The 19575-nt window shown below is 43.9% G+C and overlaps 1 protein-coding gene across 3 annotated transcripts in view; it reads left to right on the forward strand.

Annotated features, from left to right (window-relative positions):
* Window positions 1–19575, forward strand: part of ANO3 (anoctamin 3) — a 1608515-nt gene that overhangs the window by 660687 nt on the left and 928253 nt on the right. The gene's annotated exons all lie outside the window — the stretch shown is intronic.

Consider the following 19575-nt stretch of genomic DNA (forward strand, 5'->3'; position numbering starts at 1 on the left):
GCGCTGCTTGCATGGAGGATTCCCTGGGGCAGCGGGAAACCGGCGGGACACCGCCGGTCTCCCGTTTCTGACCGCGGCTCTACCGCCGCGGTCAGAATGCCCATGGAAGCACCGCCAGCCTGTTGGCGGTGCTTCCGCGGAATGACCCCCATAGTAATGTGTTCTATATGTCCTGACAGTGAAATATTGCTAAATTCGTTTTTCACCGTTGCAAGGTATGTCCCTCTCATAGATTACCATGGGGGCTACCTTTAAATCTGATTAAAGTGTAGATTCCCTTTGGGGGCAGATGGACATGTGGAGTTTGGGGTCTCTGAGCTCATAATTTAAAAATTCATCTTTTAGTAAAGTTGATTTTAAAATTGTGTGTTTGAAAATGCCACTTCTAGAAAGTGAGCATTTTCTTGCTTATACCATTTCTGTGACTCTGCCTGGTTGTGGATTCCCTGTCTGGGTCAGTTTGACAGTTGGGCTGGTTGCACCTCACACTGGACAGTGAGTCAAAGGGAGCTGGGGTGTAGTCTGCATATCCTGATGAGCCATCAGTGCTAGGAGGGAGGGGAGGATTGGTAACTCACACCTGAAAGGGCTGTGCCTGCCCTCACACATATGCAGTCTCCAACCCCCTGGTGAGTGTCTGGGGCCTGGCCTGGGCAAGGCAGGATTTCACATTCAAAAGAGACATTACTTTGAAGTAGGCCTACTTCAAAGGAGAAATTGGGTATAAGAAGGGCACCCACAATCACAGACTTTAGGAACACTTCTGGAAACAAGAGGAACCTCTGCTTGGAGAAGAGCTGAAGAGCTGAGGAAGAAGAGCTGCCCTGCCTGTGACTGTGCTTTGTGGAGCTATCCTGCAGTTGCTGCTTCTGCCAGAGTAAGAGGGCAAAGACTGTACTTTATGTGCCTTCCATCTTGAGAAGAAATCTCCAAGGGCTTGATTTAGAGCTTGCCTCCTGTTGTTTGAAGTCTCAGGGACAGCAAAGACTTCTTTGTGCCAGCACCTCTGAGTCTCTGGAGAGACTCCTACTCTGCCCTGTGGTGCCCATCCAGTTTCTGGGACCCTGAAAGGAGAAGCTGGCACCCTAAAGACAAGGAAATCCACGCACAGAGTGCCGTGCGAGGAAAAGATCGTCGCGACTCCGATCTGCGGCTGAAGAAGCGATATTCCGCTGGCTCCGCAGCTGAGAATCAACGCTCGCAGGAAACGCTACCAAAGAATTGACACACGGAGCAGGAGAAACGACGCGCAGCACCGCTGACTGAGGGTGGGAGATCACAACCCACGCTGTGGGGTTTTCGGATCATCGTGCGGCTGGATTTCTGACTCAAGTACTGCTGGGCGTGGAAAAACAACGCAAGGCCTGCCCGGACCCGAGAGTGCTGACCGGATCGACGGATCGCTCTCCTGCGGAGAGAAGAAATGACGCACCTTGACCCAGAAAAAAGAGAAACGACGCAAGGTCCCGCTCATGAGTGGAATCAACGCATCGCAAGCCCTTTTTGACGCGCACTCGCCCGTGCATGGTTATTTTTGACGCACCCAAGGTACTTTTTCACGCTGACAGCGTTAGTGTGTGTTTGAAACTACTTAAAGACTCTTTTTGATTTTTTTTATTGATAACTTGACTTGTGTATTGTGATTTTTTGTCTTTTTGGTCTTGTTTTGTTTAGATAAATATTTCCTATTTTTCTAAACTGGTGTTGCGTCATTTTGTATTGTTTTCATTGTTACTGTGTGTGTTGGTACAAATACTTTACACCTAGCACTCTAAAGTTAAGCCTACTGCTCTGCCAAGCTACCAAGTGGGTAAGCAAGGGTTAGCTGAGGGTGATTCTCTTTTACCCTGACTAGAGTGAGGGTCCTTGCTTGGACGGGGGGTAACCTGACTGTCAACCAAAGACCCCATTTTTAACACTGCCTAAAAACCAAACAGCCCTTGAACAGGCCCACACACTCATCTGCAGCTATTTCTTGCCCTGGAACATAGATCTCTGAAAACACATCTACAAAATGATCAAGAACAGGCCATATCTTGAAGATACAGTCATACCTAGGGTGATGCTGTGGCAATACAGAAGAATTATCAACAAAATGCAGCATCTGAAGCAGAAGCAATTACTGATCATGACTCATGGTTGCAGGAAATATAGCAGTTGCCATCAAGGGACAAGTAGATCAATATGAAGACAGCAGCTGCTTCCAATCAACAAATTTAAATTACAAAAGTTCTTCAACTCATCCAGATTTGTGGGAGTCCAATGGCTAGCTCTAAAGTGGAGCTTAAGTCGGACACTGTTGTCCCTAAAATACTGTTCGGTATTCAGATTAGTCTGATCAAAAGTCCCATCCAAAAATACATCGTTCATAAACAACTTAAAGAATGTATAGGCAAAAGGCTTTCAGTTTTGACCCCACAAGCTAGAACACCACCAATCTCAGGCAACACAGGCTGCACCATGATTGGAACAAACCAGAGTTCCGCACTTCCAAAGGGAAGACTTTCAGCTGCAGGCAGAATATCAGTGTCTTCCTCTAAGAGAGGCACTTCCTCCACCCTAGTAGTGCCCTCAGCATCAAACAAATGCTCTTGGACAGAAAATTCACTGCCAAAATCTTAGAATTGGTCCTCTGCCTCAGGTACATAGTCGGTCTCAGTACCATGATCAGAGGAAGATTTGAAATGCAAACTAACAACAAATTAAGGGGGTCAACCTCTTGTTAGGTATAATCCTTGCTAATAAAAGTACCACAACAAATAGATCAGCAATATCCAACACTGTGTATGATAAGTAATAAACAAACTGTATCTTTGTTAGACCTGTCTGCCTTAGAGTGGTCTTCCCTCAAACTTTTAGCCTGCTTGCCTCCATCTAGTCTGGATTTTTTGCTCGGTTGACCTTAGGACTGTGTGCATTTTACCACTGCTAACCAGTGCTAAAGTGCTTGTACTAACTCCCCTAAACATGGTTTGATTGGCATGTACCTGATTGGCATATTTAATTTGCATGAGAGTCCCTTGTAGAGTGGTAGACCATATACCCAGGGCCTATAAGTTAAATGCTAGCAGTGGGTCTGCAACAGTTATTGTGAAACTCACTTAAGTAGCACTTTAAGACATGTCCCAAGCCTTCCAATGCAACCTAAAGACAGCGTTGCACTGCCATATCAACTTGGCATTTTAAACCCCTTGCCAAGCCTTAATCGTCCCTTTTCTTACATATAAGTCACTCCTAAGGTAGGCCCTAGCTAGCCCATATGGCAAGGTTGTTTTGTAATTAAAATGTAGGACATGTACATTTTAGTTTTACATGTCCTAGTGGTCAAAAAATCCCAAATGTGTTTTTCAATACTTTGAAGTCTACCCGTCCCATAGGATAACATTGGGGATTCCTTGTTAATGTAATAAGCTATAATTCCTAAACCAGATGTGGTAAATATATCATGTGTGGTAACTATGAACTTTTAATGATAAACACCCTCTAATGGGAAAATTAAACATATCCTCAATTCACAACTGGACATGCGGAATGACTCTCAGAGGACTGTCTGTTGCTGTGACCTGCTGTGCACTCTGCCAAACTGCTGCTGTACCTGGAAGGACTGATTTGCTGCCTGGAGCCTGCCTTGAACCTTCAGAGGCCAGCCCTGCTGAGCAGTCCTTCATCTTCACCTGTAAGCAGGACTTCCAGAAGTGACTCCAGTGGCTAGTTTTGCTGGCCTCCTGTTCAGAGCCAAAGGGACATAACAGGCTCTCACCATCTTTAACCCGCACCTGGACTCGGCCTGAGTGTGTCCACACCTGGATCCTTGGTTGTGGTGCGAAATGTGCCCAGATGGCCAATTCCAAAAGTGAGTAATTTAAACATATTTGGCAAAAAGTGCTCTGAGAACCAGGAGGAGACTGAGACCAACCTGCCCACTTATCTGCCTAAGGTTCATCGGTCGATTGGCTTTGCGGCTTCTCCCGCAAAATTCTTCTCCGCAGCAGCAAATCCTTTTCAGCGGTCCTTTGCGAAAGGGTATCCAACCTCTTGGAACTGTCTTTGGCTAGAGCCTTCTGCTTTGTCATGCTGGAGATTTTCAATTTCCATCTCGCCAACTAAGTGATTAGTACAGCCAGAAGAACAGTCACCCAAGCCCTCGTAAGCAGCAAACTGGACTATGGCAATGCCCTCTATGCAGGAACCATGGCCAAACTACAGAAAAGACTGCGATGCAACCAGAACACCTCCGCACGCCTCATCCTGGACATCCTCCGCCACTGCCAAATCACAGCCCACCTGAGAGACCTACATTGGTTCCCTGTTAACAAGAGAATCCTGTTCAAACTACTCACCCACAAGGCACTGCACAACACTGGACCAGAATACCTAAACAGAGGGCTCTCCTTCTACACCCGACCTGACAGCTTTGCTCCAATGACCTTGCCCTTGCCACCATCCCATGCATCCGCAGAACAACCACCGGCGGCAGATCGATCTCGCACCTCACCGCCAAGACGGGGAACTCTCCTACCACCCACCTGTGTCAGACCAAGGACCTCCTAACCTTTCAAGAGACATCTCAAGACATGGCTGTTCGAGCAGTAGCAGCTCCCCCCTCAGTGCCTTGAGACCCTCACGGGAGAGTAGTGTGCTTTACAAATTCCCTGATTGATTGAGAAGTATAAAAATCTTCACTGTTACTTTATTCCACTGCTATCCAGCGACAATGTTCCCTCCTCAGACACTCCTGCAGCCTTGCCCCACTGGACTTCTCCCTTATCAGACTTTTTCTTCAAAAATGTTCTAAGTCCAAAGGTAAGCGCTGAACTTGCAATCCATTTTGTGTATCTGAACTGTGCGCCATCACAGTCAGTGTTAACTATTGTCCCAGGATAGCACAACCAGATGTTCATGATTGGCGGGCTTTTTGCTTTTAAGCTCTGTTTTACATTTAAAACTTTAAAAAGTCATAACTCTGATTCTACTAATTTAATGTTGATGGTTTTGGTGTCAAATAATGTATTAAAACTTTCGATATTTTTCTAAATTGGTTTTTGGGTTGTATTGTGTTGGTTTTTCACTGTATTGCTGTTTGTGTTCAGCATAAATACTTAATACATTGCCTCTAAATTTAGCCTGACTGCTTTTTGTGTAAAGCCACCCTGGGTTAAGCACAGGTTAAATAAGTGACCTTTTGTGGGTCAGCCTGCAAGAGATTGTGGCTTGACCAGGACTCATACCTTAGTCAACGAATAACATAGGGCCTCATTACAAGTTTGACATTCTTCCGACCACGTTTTCTTACCATACATATTCAACTACACAAGCTGCTGATCTACCAGTGCTGAAACCACAAGCAGGAGTCACTACCAAGGAATTTAAAAGCAATGCACTAGAATTAAAAGGAAAGATAAAACATTAAGGCCACAAATGAAAATAATGACAAGAAATAAAACAGTTAAATTATAAAACACTACGAAGTCTGCTCTGGGGGGCAGATCAGCATCACAAACGTCTGATTTGCCCTGAAGGGGGTTCAAGGCAAAGGCAAGAAATTAACACCCTAGAGGGGAGTGATCTTACCCTAGCCAAACAGCACTTCACTCACCATGCAAATTTAACCACACATGTCACCAGCTAGAAGCCAGGCCACACACACTGCCATCAAAATTTACAGTTCAAACCCACCATCAGCAAAATGCCAGTCCGCACACACCACCAGTCAAATGCCAGTATGCACACAGCCAGCCAAACACCATAACACGCTGGCCATCAGTCAAACTCCAGTTCTCTCACACATGCACACACACCCCCACACACAAAACACACACACAGCAATGTATTTCTGGTCTATAGTAGTTTTATGCCCTCTTGTGGGCAGATCAGACCAAAAAATGGCTGATATGCTCCGCAGGGAGGGCGGAAAATGGCCAAAACTATTCCCCAATAATGGGGGGCATCCCTTGCCCAAGGGGCCATTCTCTGACATCCAAATAAATTAAACTCAGGTGTCTAGTGATTGTCTGCCCCTCTTGGGGGGCAGATGGGTCTAAAAATATGGCCACTGGGCTCCCAGAAGGACAGAAAATGGACAATATATTGCCCCTATAGTGAGGAGCAACCCTTACTCAGAGGGCCACTCTCCAACATAAAACTAACATCCTCCCAGATGTCTATTGGCTTTCTACTCCCTCCCCCCATGCTTGGAACCAGATCAGCCTACATATGTGGCAGAGCTGCCCCTAGGGGGAGAAAATGGGACAAATATTAGCCAAATAATGGGGAGCACTCTTGCCCAAGTGGCCACTCCCCTCAAGGAAAACAAATCCCTGGTGGCTAGTGGGTGCATTCATGCTGCATGATCATGGCCCCTCCAGTGATCCTGCAGCAGGAATACTCTGCAGAGAGACAATGGGGAAAAGGTTCCTTTCCCCCCAGTGCATCTCTGTCCTCCCCCGAACCCTCCCTGGAGGAAAAACATACCTTCCTTCTGGACACTCACAAAGCATATGACCTCCATCTCGCCCATGGTGTTTTTTTATGATGTCACAAATGCGACAGGCTGGTAGAGGGGGATGTAGGGGTGGCAGTAGAAGCACATCCTCTTCCATCCCTGGTGGAAAGGGGCTCATGGGTGGAGTTCCAGTGCTCCCAACATGAGCAGGTGTCAGAATGGCTTGAAGCCATCCTCAGCACATGAAAACCGTGTCTGAGGATGGCTCCAAGCCTTCCTGAGCATCCAAGGAGTTGAGCCTTCTTTGTGGCCAGTCTGTGTTGGAGCCTAGTAATAGTTAGTAGTTTAACCTGGTCTAAAATTCTACTATAGCACTTAGAAAAAAGATAGAAGTCAAATATCCTGTGCAGGGCAAGGCTGGACGCTGGACCAAAAAGGACTCCTTCTGACCAGATATCTCTTATTTTTAGTGCCACTGAAACTTCAGATTTTTCATTCAAGGTCAAACGCTAACAACTGATACTGTGTAGTTTATTTGATATTACTCAGGGAGGTTTGGCGCTGTAAGGTGTCAAGTTGGTTCAAGCTGACAATCTGTTACTTACCCTCCAACTAGAAGTCATAGTACAAATGGATGTGCAGTAAATGGATTAGCAGCAAACAGGGAATAGGTGTAAGAAAGAGAGAAACACTGGACCTTGTACCATAAGGTTGGTTGAATAAGAGACTTGTATGTATAAGCAGTGATGCCTTACGTCATATACTTGGCTTGACTGAAGCCTTGTAGGAGCTAGGAAGTCATTACAAAACATTAATAAATAAGTACTTGCAGGGCATGTATCCTATATATGTAGGTGGTAATCATCACGCACCAACATGACATGTGGAGGGCCACTCCTATATTTGGCTGTGAGAGGACAAGGACTGCAGATCTCACACACTGGGCAAAAAACAGTTATGTAGAGAGCTAGCAAGGCATAACCTAAACCGAGTGATACAATGTCCTATGGACTCCAAAGGAAATACAAGATCCAAACAAAATTTATAAGGAAATAAGAGGCCAGGTGCAAGTCTTTCTATCAGCACCATTGCACTTTATTAATGATAGGGTTGAGAGAGCGTAGCTTATATAATCTATATTAACATGAAATGTTTATGAATTAATGTGTGATAATGCTGCATAGAAACTATAATAATAATTTTGCTTAAAATGTGAACCTGAATTGTGACCACGGGGAGTGGCCGCCAATGTATACGTAGACTAATAATGATGACTAAAATGTTCATATTATGTTCAAATAAGTTTGTACTAATGATTACGTTATTGAATCTGTGCTAAAATCCTTATAGGCCTTAAGTTAGCATGAGCCGAAGTTTTGCTGCTTGGCTCTCATATTAAATGTATTTTTCTATCTTGCAGTATGCTGACTCACAAAAGGACACAACCTTATTATTATTATTTATTTATTTTCAAACTAGAAGAAGAATGTAGCCATGTTAGATCCGTTCTCATAGCTTTTCCTTGCTTGCAGAATAATGTTATAATAAAATGAAACAGTGTAGATTAATGTAATGTACAAGGTCATTCAAACCGATGAAGACAATGGAGCTACTGACCAAAAGATGTGCAAAGAATTACAGAAAGATGAAATCATACCGGACGTGCCATCTCTGAAGACGTCAATTATGGAGACCAATCAAAGACTTGTAAAATAATATGGGGTGAAGAGTTAGGTGACCTAATGTGTATTCTGATAGGTTAAAGATAGTGGGATATAACAGATGTCCAATACAATTTTGGGGGAATGTACAACGAAAAAGGGATAAAAACCCATGTCACGGGGAGTCATTAGAGGGGGTTAGGGAATGCCATTGATTTTATCCAGAAACTTTGTCACTCTGTTTGGTGACTTGTTGGTTTTACTTAAAACCATCCTCGCCTTTAGATTTGTCCATTTTACACTTTACCTCCTTAAGAGGGAAGTGGCCTTTTTTGCCCCGGAGCTGAGTTCTGACTGATGCCGATTTGACTGATGTCCTGAAGACGAAGACTAAACCTGTGCGCTGACCTAAACTTTGGAGGGTAATTATGACAATACAATTGTGATTTGTCTGTTTGCTTTTTTTTTCTAGGTACCAACTGCTTACTTTTGACAGAGACCATAGTTAGATGTTTTCCAAATTGGTGTTCTAAATTGTTTGCATGAAGCCTAACATGCTAATGCTAATCAGTGGTTAGGACAGGTGTTCACTAATCTGACGCAAATAGACAAACGACCGAGACTATGCTTTGTTGAACTGACGCGTTATTGACACTCTGCTAAATTTGATCTATGTTCACGCCGTTTTATGTTCTGATGTTTGTGATTCTCGCTTTAATGAAAACTTATCAAAGTTGCCATATCGTGACTATGTTATTATGTTTTTTGGTGTTGAGATTAACGCATCTGGTTTTAGATTGTAATTAATAGGGAATAAAACTTATGAAATTCCACTAAATGGGGTGGGGTTATTCATGGCTGCAAGGTCATGGTAGAATCTTGAATTGATTAATGACTTTGACTAAAGTGAAATGTATTGTTGTGATAAATATTGATGACATTATTGACGTATTGATTGACATATTGTTTAGCTATCTCGTCCGAAGGTGTCTCTCAACTGGGTCAAAAGATTCATTGGCCTAAAACGAGTCCTGATGTGTAGGAAATTATCATAAAAGGATGCGTTAACAGGGTCAACCATGGTAAATGACTTAAAACGGACGTTATTTCCCATTCAAATACCTGTCAATTTGGGGGAATAGGCATTGTGATGAAATTGGCCAATGTACCTAAAAATATACACTATTTGTGCTTTTTAAGGTAAACTGAACTCCGTCTGCTTGGCAAGGCAATTTTATTTTTATTAATGTATCTTATTACACATGACTGCATGGTTGTTATAGTTTTTGTTGACTAAACAACGACATTTAGGAACTGTGAGTCCTAGACCACCAGGGCCACCTTTCCAGAGACTCACACACAAGTGGTGGAAGCCCTCTTGCAAATATCAATTCATTGGGGGCTTAATATTGCATGGTGGAACCTCACATGTACTTTGCCCCAACATTGTTAAAATGTCTGTAACTACATTTCTCCTTCCTGAAACATTTCAGGCAGGACCTCAAGTCTTGGTTCTTCGACTAAGCAGTATGCTCACAAACAGTGCCTTGCGACCCTATGAGTGATTAGCTGCGCTCTACAAATCCAGGATTGATTGATTGATTGATTGATTGATCCGTCTTTAAGAATGTTCAAACATCCACCAGTGCATATTTAGACATCAGTTCTCTGGTTTATATTTATTTATTTATAGTTCTTGCCATGTAGCACAACATAGATTGTGAAGCTTGGTAGCAGAGCAACATAGTAATGTGAGACTGAGTTTTGAATCCAGGGTAAAACCTAGGGATATGGCCTTGTTATTGATTGTTGAGTGTTATACCAATGTTGTTCAGGTGATCAGTTTGGATTTTGGAGAGCGCATACGTTTGCCTAAGTACGAATATTAGAAATTCCATTTTTGTGTGTTGAGGTTTATTTTAATTATCCCTAAACAGGGATTTTACTGTTCTGCACTGACTTTGACAGGCTCTAAATGGAGTCTGTATGTAGTCTTTGGGAGCATGCACTCAAATGAGCAATTGCCCACACCCACCCGAAAGTGGCATGCTTCATCACTGGGCTTGCTCCTCATTGGGCTGCATTGCCCAAGAGGCCCCACAAGAGGGCGCTCTGTTGGAGAGCTTTTAATTGCCAATGGGTGACTGGGGGTTTGAGTGTGTTTCCAGTGAGTGGGTGAGAAGATTGGAAACATGTGAACTGAAATCTGCTATAGACCTCATTGGGCTATCTATTTAATAAGGCTTCAAGGCTATGTCGGGGTTAAAACCAGACTGATAAACTATTAGACATAATGGGACGCATCTCTAAATTGTAAAGGTATATTTTTTAATATAAGATTGAGTTACTGTGTCTAGATCTTAATCTGTGGTCGACATGCTTCACGCCTCAAATGTTAATTTGTTATATTGTCATACCTGTTCTTCCCATGTGGAGTGGAACCTAAGTGTTTGTCTGGGTTTCCTCACCCTCGGTGGACAGTGTGAAAAGTGTGGTAATCTACTGCAAATCAAACTTGTTGAGAGCACTCCTGCAAATGCATGTGTGCTTCTTATTTAAACAGTGACTGTCCAATGGTTTGGTAAGGTCCCCTTGAAAAAACGTGGGGCGTGCCTCGCGTCATACAAGCATTTATAATACAGAGACTGCTGGTGTAGTAACCTACCCCCATCCTTACATTCAAAGACATTTGAATTTTTAATTATCTTCATCCAAGACTATGCATCACAGATGCTGCGGGCCATAACATTTAGAGATTTGTGAAGTCATTTTTTTAGATATAAATGTATTTCAAATACCTATTAGTGAAATTAGATTCAGTCTTTATGCTGGAGTTGGTTACGTGGCACAGCAAATAGGTTGACTATTATTGGGTCAAGTGCCTACACTGATGCCTCGGATCAAGAATTAAATTGCCCTTGCCAAAGCATTCGAATCTAATTAATTGATAAGATGTCAACCAGATGCGTGTAATGTAGTAAAAAACACGTACTCATGTACGAGGGAAAGGCAAACGTAATGATCAATCCTATCACAAAATGATTATGATTGAATAGTGCTAATTTGCAGGTGCATCCTATATTAAAGAGCTAAAGAGTGTAATCGCCTATCTAGAGAAGGTTAAAGTTGTAGGAATGCTCACCCATTAATAAACTTCACATATGTTCTTTTACAACTGGTTACCGGAATGCATCTGCAGAAGTAGCAGCCCCCTCCATTCAATATGGTGAAAAATCTTCCAAGTGCAAACAAGTATATGTTTCCGTTACAACTGGTTTACTGGTTTATAGGAAAACACATCATCTTCTGTTACCAGGATTTTCTTCACCCTTCTTAAGGTGAGGAATTTAACAGAGCATTCAGCCTTCAATCTCGGTTAGCAAAACAATTGAACCATTAGCTCTTAGAGTGGTAGTAACTACCAAGCTCAAAGTTTACACATAGTTCTTATCCCAATGAGAAAGCAGGCCTGAAAAATGACAATGTGGTGTGACCAGACGAGGGACAAATAAGGAATGTGATAGTCTTTTCTGGTAGGCAAAATTAAGAAATTAAAAAATTTAGAAATAGCTATAATTATTGTACATCATCCAAATCTATAGCATTCATTCAATTGTATACTAAATTTACTATGCACTTTGAATCTGAAGCACAGAACATATTTCCTATCATATGTAGTGGTTATATTAATTCATGTGACACTTTTAACTAGAAACATTGGCCCAGATTAATGAAAAGTGGTGCAGCTCTGTGCTGCACCACTTTTGAAATGCAGGGATGCGCTGCATTTACAAGAATACGGAGCACCCTTATGTTTCCCCCTGCACCGGTGCTCAATTAAGCTGTACAAATATAGTGTAAGGGTGTCTGCATTGAGGAGTAGATTGGTTATGTGCAGAAAGGTGTCCCTTCCTGCACATAAACAATCTAAAATGGCGATTTGGCAGTTCTATGTGTGCTACAAAATGCAGCACACATAGAAGTACCAAAGCGTAATTTTGGAAGGATTGTTTACCTGCAGGAAGGGACACCTTCCTGCACATAAACAATCATCCATGGCATTTTGCTTCTCCTATGTGTACTGCAGAATACAGCACACATAGAAAAAGCAAAAAATGAGGATGAATAAAAACGTTTCTCCTCGTTTTGCATTGCTAACGCTACCCCTGGGGTGGCATTAGTTTTTGTCGCTGTCACAGATTTACGATTTCTCGTAAATCTCGGGCAGCATCAAAAGCAATGGGTGTTGCGGTGAAACGCCCCAGCAACACTCACTGCATATCCCTCTGATGCAGAAAACAGCATCAGAGAGGCCCAAATGTACAAAGAGGTGTAACGTCACAAAAAGTGGTGTTACACCTCCTTGTAAATATGGAGCAGCGGTTAGCGCCACCTGAGGGTCACGAAAAGAAGTGAAGCTCCGGTGGCACTAGGGGCTCTTAAATATGCCCCATTGACTTTAGACATGTCATCTTTTTTTATATGAAAGTGGGGAATACATTCTTTGCACTGACTACCTTTATAAAATTTGTATTAATTTACAGCTAACTTACTAGCAGGTTAGTTATGTCAATTTGTACATCATATTGTATTTTTCTGGGCAAGGCATTTGTAGTTAGAACCAGATAAGAAGGCCTCCATTACTTATTTGTGTGAATATAAGAGCAAAAATGAATTGGAGGTACATGACAAAGAGATGAACCTTCTCACAACCCTTATGTTGATTAATGCTTCTAAAATCCTGAAATATGAAGTCAGGAGAGAAATATGTGAACTTCTACAAAGTCCCCAGTGTCTTGTGACTTAAATAATGTTTGTGACTGGGTTTCTTGTTGACAGAGGTATGCATCCTGTCTGAGCAAGAACCACAATCTTAGGCTACATCAGACACACATCTTAAATTAACCTGTGCTCACACTCTATTAGCTTGGCACAGAGTAGGCCGCATTAACTTAAGAGGCATAGTATTTGTGCAACACTTCAAACAGTAAAACAGTGAAAACACTACACAAAAAGATACCACACCTGGTTAGAACAATAGAACTTAAAGTAATGAATTAAAAAAAATCAAAAAATTACAAACATCTAATTAGTGGAAGTCAAGAAATTAACTTTTAAAGGATAAACTTAGTTGTAGCATTTAGAAGCAACAAGCGCCAACCAGGGATATCTGGTCATGCTAGACTGGGTCAAATCTGAAAAGTCAGGCTGACTATGATGGAGTGCGAGTTGGATACAAGGATCAGTCTTGGCCCACTGAAAACAGTACCTTGATTCAGGGTTGTGTCTACGATGAGAACAAGTTATGAGAGCAAAGTAAGAGATGAGTTTTCATTGATCCCGAAAATGTTGGCGTCAAGTTGGTTTGGAGCCGTGCAAAATTGAAGATGCACTGGGAACGGTGATGGTGTGTCATGCAGTCGGCAATGCAGTGCTCCTGATCCTAACAGCAGCAGCAATGTTCTGGCATTGAGGGGGATGCGGTGTCCTCAATCCTCGCAGCAGCAGCAATGTGTCCCTGATGATCGAGATGTGCCAGTTCCGACGGCACAATGGCATCAATGCACAGTTCTGACAGTTGCAGCACTTTATACCTACTTCCAAGGACTCAGGATTGGATTGGCACCACTTGGCAGGGCAAGACTTGCAGCAAGTAAAGTCCAGGTGTTATTGCATGATGAAGAGAAGTCTTTGATGTCCCTGAGACGTTAGAAGAACAGGAGTCAATCCAGCAAGCCATTGGAGACATTTTGGTTCTGAGTTGGAGAGAAGCAAGTCCAGTCCTTCTCACTACCATGCAGGGTGGGCAGCAGGTCAGCACAGCAGCAGAGTGACAGTCCTTTCAGCTGCACAGAAGTCCTTCTTCCTGGCAGAGTATCCACAGGTCAAGAAGGATACTGAGGTGGTGGTTTTTGAGATGTAGTTCCTATATCCAATGGGGCCTTTGATGTGGGGGAGACTTATAAGAGACACCTTTGAAGTGTACAGAGTCCCTGCCCTTCCTGCATTGGCTCTAGACTCACTACAGGGGGTTTTGCAGCCATTTGTTTTGGATCAGGTCACAGCTCATTTAAGTGCAAGTGTTAGCATCTCTCTCCCATCCTGCCCAGGTGGTCCATCAGGATTTGGATAGCCCAGGAGTCACACGTAAGCTCTCTTTGTGTGTGGCTGTCTAGAGGGAATACACTAATTACAATTTAAAATCTGACATCACCATAAAATGAGATTTTAAATTATGATTCCAGAGACACCAAACTTGAAGGTCCCATCTCTTCCCAATTGAATATTTGTTAGAAATGGGGTCTTTGGTTGGCAGTCAGGTTGCCCCCTGTCCGAACAATGACCCTCACTCTGGTCAGGGCAAAGGAGAAACACACCCGGTTAACCCCTGCTCGCCCCTTGGTAGTTTGGCATGAGCAGAAAGGCTTAACCCAGGAGCAATGTATAAAGTATTTGTACCAACACACACATTAATACAGTGAAACACTACAAAATGGACACAACACAGGTTTAGAAAAATAGTCAATATTTATCTAAGTAAACAAGACCAAATACGATAAAAATCCACAGTACACATTTAAAAATGTGACTTTAGCATTTTAAAAAAGGAAAATTGTTCCTTGAAGCCCCAATGCTGCAATTTGATGTTAAGCAGCATTGTGACTGAGTCGTTTCCCACAACGTGACACCACTGGTGCCACTTACTGAGTCACACGGACCCCCAGGTACAGTACCTTATGAAGAGGTGTCAGGTCTTTGCTGCAAGCGGTGGAGGTGAGACGACGTCGGTTGCGAGGAGTTGGTCTCTGAGAACCTCCAACAAAGTCAAAGTCCGGCGAAGTCACGGGGTCATGGTCACGTCACAGGCACTGCAAAGGAGTCCCCCCTACAGCCTAAGATTGACATGATTCTGGTTTGGGAGCCTCCCAAGACCCAGACTGAAGTGAGAGCCTTTTTAGGTCCCACAGGATATTACAGGAGGTTTGTTAAGGGATATGGTACCATAGTTACCCCCTTAACTGAGTTGACTTCTAAGAAGCAACCCAAGAAAGTGATCTGGACAGAGGTTTGCCAGAACGCTTTTGATGCCCTGAAGGCTGCCATGTGCACAGCACCTGTGCTGAAGGCACCTGACTACTCCAAGGAGTTTGTTGTGCAAACAGACGCCTCAGAGCATGGTATTGGAGCAGTACTCTCACAGCTTAATGAAGAGGGCCTAGATCAACCCATAGCCTTCATTAGCAGGAGGTTACTACCCAGAGAACGTAGGTGGAGTGCCATAGAACGCAAAGCGTTTGCTGTGGTCTGGGCACTGAAGAAGCTAAGACCCTACTTGTTTGGGACTCACTTCCGAGTTCAGACCGATCACAGGCCCCTCAGATGGTTAATACAGATGAGGGGTTAGAATCCAAAACTGTTGAGGTGGTCCTTTTCCCTACAGGGGATGGACTTTACGGTGGAACACCGTCCTGGTACAGAACATGCCAATGCTGATGGTCTGTCCAGGTTCTTCCGCCTTAGTGATGAGAAGTCCAATGAGGTTGGGTAGTTGCTCCCCACTTTTAGCTTGGGGGGACACGTGTTAGACTTTTCATCCTTGACGTGGTCTCCCTTAACTTTTTGCCTCTGTTCCCCAGGTTATTGATGTGTGCTGGACTCTGATTTTGCTGTTTTTATTACTCTGGGCACTTTAACACTGCTAACCAGTGCTAAAGTGCAAGTGCTCCTGTTTAAAATGTGTATGTAATTGGTTCTCCATGATTGGCATATTTGTTTTACTGTTAAGTCCCTAGTAAAGTGCACTAGAGGTGCCCAGGGCCTGTAAATCAAATGTTACTAGTGGGCCTGCAGCACTGGTTGTGCCACCCACACAAGTAACCCTGTAATCATGTCTCAGACCTGCCACTGCAGTGTCTGTGTGTGTATTTTTACACTGTAAATTCGACGTGGCAAGTGTACCCACTTGCCAGGCCTAAACCTTCCCTTTTCTTACATGTAAGGCACCCCTAAGGTAGGCCCTAGGTAGCCCCAAGGGCAGGGTGCAGTGTATGGATAAGGTAGGACTTATAGTAATGTGGTTTATATGTCCTGACAGTTAAATACTGCCAATTTTGTTGTTCACTGTTGCAAGGCCTGTCCCTCTCATTGGATAATAAGGGGGCTACCTTTAAATATGATTAAAGTGTAGATTCCCCTAGAGAGTAGATGGACATGTGGAGTTTGGGGTCCCTGAACTCACAATTTAAAAATACATCTTTTAGTAAAGTTGGTTTTGAGATTGTGTGTTTGAAAATGCCACTTTTAGAAAGTGAGCATTTTCTTGCTTAAACCATTCTGTGACTCTGCCTTGTCTGTGGATTCCCTGTCTGGGTCAGTTTGACAGTTGGGTTGTTTTCAACCTCACACTAGACAGTGACACAAAGGGAGCTGGGGTGTAGCCTGCATTTCCTAATTAACCATCTCTGCTAGGAGGGAGGGGTGGAGTGGTCACTCTCATCTGAAAGGACTGTGCCTGCCTCTGACAATGCAGACTCCAACCACCTGGTTTGTGTCTGAGGCCTTGCCTGGGCAAGGCAGGATTTCACAAGTAGGTGTGAGTCCCCTTTGAAGAAAGGTGACTTCAAAGACTAAAATGGGTATAAGAAGGGCCCCCAAATCTACAGACTTTAGAAACACTTCTGCAACCAAGAGGAACCTCTGCCTGGAGAAGAGCTGAATAGCTGAGGAAGAAGAGCTGCCCTGCCTGTGACTGTTCTTTCGTGGACCTATCCTGTAGTTGCTGCTTCTGCCAGAGTAAGAGGGCAAAGACTGGACTTTGTGTGCCTTCCATCTTGAGAAGAAATCTCCAAGGGCTTGATCTAGAGCTTGCCTCCTGTTGTTTGAAGTCTCAGGGACAGCAAAGACTTCTCTCTGCCAGCACCTGGAGTCCCTGGAGAGACTCCTACTCTGCCTTGTGGTGCCCATCCAGTTCCTGGGACCCTGAAAGGAGAAGCTGGCAACCTAAAGACAAGAAAATCGATGCACAGAGCGCCGTGTGGGGAAAAGATTGACACGAATCCGATCTGCGGCTGAAAAAACAACACACGGCCGGCTCTGCAGGTGAGAAACGACGCTCGCAGGAAACACAACCGAAACATCGATGCACTGAACAGGAGAAACGACGCGCAGCATCGCTGACGGAGGCTGGGAGATCACAACCTGCGCTGCGGGATTTTCGGATTATCGTGCGGCTGGATTTTTGACTCAAGTACCGCCGTGCGGAGTTATTTTTGACGCACACCCGCCCGTGCAGGTTATTTTTGACCACACCAGGTACATTTTCACTCCAGCAGCTCTAGTGTGTTTTTAAAACTACTTAAAGACTCTTTTTGATTTTTTATTGATAACTTGACTTGTGTATGGTGGATTTTTGTCATTTTGGTCTTGTTTTGTGTAGATAAATATTTCCTATTTTTCTAAACCTGTGTTGTGTCATTTTGTAGTGTTTTCATTAAGTTACTGTGTGTGTTGGTACAAATACTTTACACCTAGCACTCTGAAGTTAAGCCTACTGCTCTACCAAGCTACAAAGGGGGTAAGCAGGGGTTAGCTGAGGATGATTCTCCTTTACCCTGACTAGAGTGAGGGTCCTTGCTCGAACAGGGGGTAACCTGACTGTCAACCAAAGACCCTATTTCTAACAGTCGGTGTCACAAATGTTGCTGCTACGACACTCCAGTCTTGCGAGTTCATCGGACATCAGCAGCGTAAGAGACACGGGGCCTGCGATGTCGGTGGGGTTGTCGCGCTTCTGCGAGGTCTACCTCTTCAGGAGCAGGTGGTGTCATGGGTTCTGTGCAGCGGCATCCTTACGAAGTTGCACGTCGTCGTCCAGCATTGTTTAACAGGACTTTTCCAGAAATTCACTCTCAGGGGCCCAGGAACTGGAATGGTACCTTCTTGGTGAAGCCTTTACTGTCCCTGAGGCTTCAAAAACAGGACACAAGCTCAGTCCAAGCCCTTTGAGATACCTCTCAAGCAGGAATGCACAACAAAGTCCAGGCTTTGTCCTCTTTCACAGGTAGAAGTCACAACTGCGGGATAGTCCAACAAAGCACAGTCATAGGCAAGGGTAGCAATTCTCCTCAGCTCTTCTCCTGGCAGAGGTTCCTCTTGAGTCCTTGAAGTAATCTAATACTTATACCCCTTTCTGCCTTTTAAAAGAAAAGCCTCTGTTTACAGGATTCTGCCTTTCTCAGGCCAGTCCCAGATGCACACCAGGGGGTGGAGACTGCATTGTATGAGGGCAGGCATAGGCAAGGGTAGCAATTCTCCTCATCTCTTCTCCTGGCAGAGGTTCCTCTTGAGTCCTTGAAGTAATCTAATACTTATACCCCTTTCTGCCTTTTTAAAGAAAAGCCTCTGTTTACAGGATTCTGCCTTTCTCAGGCCAGTCCCCAGATGCACACCAGGGGGTGGAGACTGCATTGTATGAGGGCAGGCACAGCCCATTCAGGTGTAAGTGACCACTCCTCTGTGCAGTCTAGCCCCAATGGCTCATCACCATATGCAGGCTACACCCCAGCTCCCTTTGTGTCACTGTCTAGAGGAGATTCACAAACAGCCCAGCTGTCAACCTGACCCAGACAGGGAATCCACAAACAAGCAGAGTCACAGAATGGTTTAAGTAAGAAAATGCCTACTTTCTAAAAGCGGCATTTTCAAACTAACAATTCTACAACCAACTTCACTAAAAGATGTATTTTAAAATTGTGAGTTTAGAGACCCCAAACTCTAACTTCCTGTCTGCTCTCAAAGGGAAACTGGACTTTAAGAATATTTAAAGGCAGCCCCCATGCTAACCTATGAGAGAGATAGGTCTATCAGCAGTGAAAACTGAACTTGGCAGTATTTCACTGTTAGGGCATGTAAGAGGCAAAAGGTTAGGGGAGACCACACCATGAATGCCAGATCTAACAAAATTGCACTTGTAAAATGTAATAAGGTAATCCCAATGTCATCCTATGGGAGAGATTGGCCTTGCAGTAGTGAAAAATGAATTTAAGAGTTTTTCACTACTAGGACATCTCAAGTTTAAGAGTACATGTCCTACCTTTTAAATACACTGCATCTTGCACCTTGCCCTTGGGCTTTCTAGGGCCTACATTATGGGTGACATATGTGCATTAAAAAGGAAGGTTTAGGCCTGGCAAGAGGGTTAACTTGCCAAGTCGACATGGCAGTTTAAAACAGCACACAGGCTGTGCAATGGCAGGCCTGAGACATGTTTGAAGGGCTACTGAAGTGTGTGGCACACTCACTATTGCAAGCCGACCAGTATCATTAAATGTACATGCCCTGGGCACATGTAGGGCACTTTACTGGGGACTTAGAAGTAAAGAAAATATGGCAATTGTGAGTAAGCCAATGTTTCCAGGTTTTAATCAGAACGCACATGCACTTTAGCACTGGCTAGCAGTTGTAAAATGCCCT

This window comes from Pleurodeles waltl, chromosome 3_1 (genome assembly GCF_031143425.1).
Source record: "Pleurodeles waltl isolate 20211129_DDA chromosome 3_1, aPleWal1.hap1.20221129, whole genome shotgun sequence".
Lineage (NCBI taxonomy): Eukaryota > Metazoa > Chordata > Amphibia > Caudata > Salamandridae > Pleurodeles > Pleurodeles waltl.